This window comes from Poecilia formosa, unplaced genomic scaffold (assembly GCF_000485575.1).
Source record: "Poecilia formosa unplaced genomic scaffold, Poecilia_formosa-5.1.2 Scaffold121, whole genome shotgun sequence".
NCBI lineage: Eukaryota > Metazoa > Chordata > Actinopteri > Cyprinodontiformes > Poeciliidae > Poecilia > Poecilia formosa.
This window is the reverse complement of record NW_006800060.1, coordinates 51589-56305: the sequence shown is the minus strand read 5'-3', so window position 1 is coordinate 56305 and position 4717 is coordinate 51589. Positions and strand designations below refer to the sequence as shown.

Below are 4717 nucleotides of genomic sequence, written 5' to 3'. Positions count from 1 at the left end.
ACTGGATGTCGTACCAAACACATAATGGGAATTAAAGGGCTCATCAAGAGCTCCAACTGAACATGTTGCCTTACATGGAATAGCATAGTTGTCAATCACAATGAAGAATGAGTGAATACTGCTTTGGATGGATCCATGGGCCAGGAGGTAGGGCTGGGTACGTTGTGTGATTTTGTCAAGATGCTGCTGCACACTGGTTCCAGCCTACATTAAAAAAATAAAATAAAAACATGACAAAAGTATTTAGTGACAAATTTCTGAATGAAGATCAGACAGTCAAATTTTGAATTGTAAAAATGAAGAGACTGAATTATGGATTTTTATCTTTAAATAACTGTTTAGCAGTACCTTTAGAAATCTGATGAGGTGATCCACTGCTTGAGATGCAGACATCTTACCCGGCCTCCTTTGTCCTTGTGCAGACGGTGGTAGCAGATGCAAAATAGCAGACATGTCACTATCCCAACCTACAAACCAACAGCTTCAGGTTACCATCATCCCACTAACATATGAATTTGTCACAATTACCTAGAAGACCAACATACCATTCTCAGCTTCAGCAGGCAACTCTGCATTCCGCAATAAATCCAAGAGCTCAGTGCTGGGTTCCAGGCCATGGCTTTCCTTTATGACCTTGGATTTGAGACTGGTGGGTCACTTCTCCAAAAATTTGTTGGCAGTGCCTTCACCAAACTGAAATCTTGTTCTACCTGAAATGCATAAATAAAAGCATTTCACACAGTGATAAGGCAGTAAATGGCCTGTACTTGTATAGTGCTTTATGAAGTCCAGAGGACCCCAAAGTGATTTACACCACATTTAGTCATTCACATGCTGATGGTGGTGAGCTACATTGTAGCCACAGTTGCACAAGGGAAGACTGACATAAGCAATGCTGCCATGTGCTTGTGCCACCAGGCTTTCTGAACACCACCAGCAGGCAAGCCAGGTGAAGTGTCTTGGCCAAGGGGAAAACCGTTTAGAAAGAGTTGTGGTTCAAACTGGTAATACACAGGTTACAGGACAAACTCCTATGACTGTTGCCACTGAATATTTTAGTAGTGTAAGAGATAAAGCTGTCTTACCAGTCCTGGTGTGTCCAGAAACCGTGGAAAGACAGAGAAGACATTTGTTGCTTTCTTTTCATCATTGACCACTGAATGACGGTAATGGAAGGTCGCCTTCATCTTCTCACGGACCGTGTCATCATCAGCAGAGTGTTTCAAAACAGCAATAGCTGCTTCCACTTCCTCATCTGACAGCACTTTGTCAGCAGTGAAAACCCTGGATTGGCCATGGCCTGGTCCACCACCTAAAAAAAAAGTTTCTCTCAGCCACAGATTTTATATTACTTTACATATACTCACTATTGAGAAAACTTACTTTTGGGAGATTTGCTACCTGAGGCACCTCTTTCCTCTGCAGTTTTTCTTTGAATGGTCTTTAAACGCCATGCAAGGTATCCTGAACCGCTGTCTGGATCATAGTAAAGCTCCTATGTCAATAAATACAAGCAGACTTACCATTCCATAAACATCTTTGAAGGTAAATATATATGCTTAATGTTGCTAAGACCCTTTTACTTACATATTCATGTTTTGAAAATGGGTCTTCCAGATAAGGAAATAAGGCAACGATCCCCTGAGCATACATCACTCTGACGCTTTTAGGAGGGGATGATCTGATGATCTGATCAAACAATGAGTCACTAAACTGACGTTTGAAAAAATAATGAAAAACAATTCAAAACAAAATGTTTCTTTATAGCCTCAGTGTATGATTCTTACACATGTGCTTCTGTCATTGCAGCTGTAAGGATGTTTAGCATCTGTCTTCTGGTTGCATCTGTCCAGCATTTAGTTCTTGCATACTCTTGCATGATTCGCTCACCACCACCAGGCTTTGTTGTCAAGATTTTTTTCAATCAACTTCAACTTCAAAGAAAAAAAAATTATAAACTCTTGAACCACTAAACCTAGAAAGTACATAAACAATGCTAAATTAAATGTAATAACTTACCGCTTGCACCTCACAATTTATTTTACATGGGCTTTTAGGTTGACTTCCTTCAGCAGTGGCTTCTTCTGATGGGTCACACATTGGGAAATCCAGAATGATAGTATCATCAGATGTCACTGAAGATGAAGATGATGATGGTAGAACAGCACCTGCAAAAAGTAAAGCAATAGCCTGTTTAGGAGAACTCTAATGCTCCCAAACCAGCTTCTAAATGAAATATATATACATCGGTGAATTACCAGGATCTTCTTTGTTGCTCAACATAACTCGAAAGGTTCCAGGTGACTGATTCACTATTTCTTCAAGAACATCTACATCAACTTCTGTTTCAGACTGGTTATACACCTTCAGATCCTGCTGTGTGCCTTCTGGAATGTTAAACTTCAGGCACACTAAAGAAATATTAAAGAAGTGAAAATGAAAACATGTACTGCTGATAAACAAAGGCTGAAATAAGTAGAGTAACCCAACTAATTTTACAAAATGCCAGTGAGTTCAATCCAGTACAACATTTTAATACGTTAATGGAAAGAAAAAAATACTTAATGCAAGATGGATTTCTTTAGCAAGATTATATTACTAACTTACTAACCTTCTCTCAGGAATGCATCAAATGTTAGATTAGAAAGTTTCACGTACTTCTGCTCCCCACCAAACAAAACACGCAGTAGCATGGTCTGTTCGAAAAAATATGTATACATGTATACATGTGAACCTAGAGGTAGTTGTACCATCTATTATTCCAATCAACACTTTATAATTGAAGAATAACCATGACATTGTAATTTCAAAGAGGTTATGAGTTACAAAGCAAGAAGTGCTGATGCATCTCTAGCAGCTGCATATTTAGGTTTATATTGTACATACTTCATACGTTATTTGCACTTTTTATAACTGTATTTTCTTTCATTGTACATGTGTAAATGACAAGTTAATTCTCTAAGTCTTTCTATCTTGTTATTAGACGAGCTCAAAGGAAGCAAAAATGCAGTGGAATTGCCGTAATTTAATACAAACTTGGGGCTTCGCAAATCAGTTAGTACTTTAATAATAACGCGTTCACACTTTTTAGTACTCATACCAAAAAACATTCTGATTGACTGTAAAATAATGTACTTTAAGAATGTATATAAAATTAAGGAGCTCAGAGCTTACCTTTGTTCGAACCACAACGTATTCGCAATCCGGGGGGTGGGGGGGGGTTAAAAATGTCCAAATCATGTACCCAGCCATTCGTAAACTGGACACGTGCCTCCAATGACTTATAATTCTTGAACTGATTCGCGGTGTAAGCACTGACACCACAGACCAGGTATGCGAATATGTATGGGAATGTCAAATGAGGTAAATGATCAGGGTTTCTGCTCCAACTTTTTATCTCAAACAGGTCGTTATGTCCAATTTTTTCTATTTTTTTCCATGTAGCGTTTTTTGGCTTCTGGGAGAAGCTTTTCGCGATATAGCCCACTTTGTTTCAAACTGCTTTTCAGCATTGTGGAAGAGGAGAATTCAGCGCTAACACGACAAAAACACCGGAAAAAAATTGTTTTCGTCTGTGGACACCAAAGATGGTGCCGAGCGACGTAAACGTCATACGCTGTGACGTCAGCTCCAAAGCTCTATAAGCGAGAGCGGTGCATGAGGCGTCTATTCTTATATTATGTCTATGATTTTGTTCAGATTGCGTCAGACACGCTTGAGAGCTCAGAGTTGATGGTTGCTTCCGTTAATAGTCTGGAAGATCTTATCAGATTCTATGAAGAATCTTGGAAATCGGTAAGAAAAACAATGTTAAAATAGTTTCGCAAAATATATAATTCAAAATAGTAAATCCGTTTTTATTAAATCTCAGAAAGCCTCCGTTGTGAGCCCGGAAAAATCCCTGTGTAGCGTCGTGTAACATCGGAGTATCGGTGAGTGATCGCACATGCTTGGGCTGTTTAGGACAAAAACTATGATATTAAAGCTCCACACAGTGGTGGAACAAGTCAGCGTCGGGCCGGGCGTCGGGGCTAATGACCGGGCCCTATAACAAAGCTCATGATAATTTAACTTTACAACATAGACATGCCCGCAACAGCGGAGCTTACAACATTCAACACCACAAAGAACGACTCTGTCATTCTGAAATCCATCAGACATGAAGTACAACAAACCAAGAGAACAGAAACATCAGGCTACTGGTCACTAATGATGAACACAAATTCAATTCAGTTCAGAACCACGGAGAGCGATCGGATCATGTTGGCACTTTATTAATTTCAACTCGGAGCCTGGAGCAGCTAGCAACTGCTGAAGCTAGGTTTATTGTTGATGCGTTGAACTGAGAACTGAGCACGCAGCGGCACGCGCCGCATGCTCTGCGTGTGGCAGCAGCTCGTGCACTTCTGGATCTTTGAAACTCGGAGCGGATCGCGCGCGCCGCCGTTCACACACGATCTGGAAGATGCTCTTCCAGGCGACTCCAATGTGAACCTCAACTATAAACGCCATACTTCTTTCTGTCTTGGCTCAAAAACGCGCTCAACCCGAACTGTTAAAACCACGACTATAACTCAGCCTTCAGACATCACCGGTGTACCACCGACAGAGAGAAAAGGAGATGTAAGCTACACGGCTGGGCTGATACAGTTTACAATCAGTCTACAGTTAACACACATTATAACTGTAACTAGTCCGGCTCCTTCGCTGGGCTGCC

The 4717-nt window shown here is 40.5% G+C and overlaps 1 protein-coding gene and 1 pseudogene across 6 annotated transcripts in view; both read right to left on the bottom strand.

Annotated features, from left to right (window-relative positions):
• chl1b (cell adhesion molecule L1-like b) overlaps positions 1 to 4717 on the bottom strand; it is a 164515-nt gene that overhangs the window by 137838 nt on the left and 21960 nt on the right. The window lies entirely within an intron of this gene.
• LOC107837179 (uncharacterized) overlaps positions 1 to 4717 on the bottom strand; it is a 34671-nt pseudogene that overhangs the window by 28100 nt on the left and 1854 nt on the right.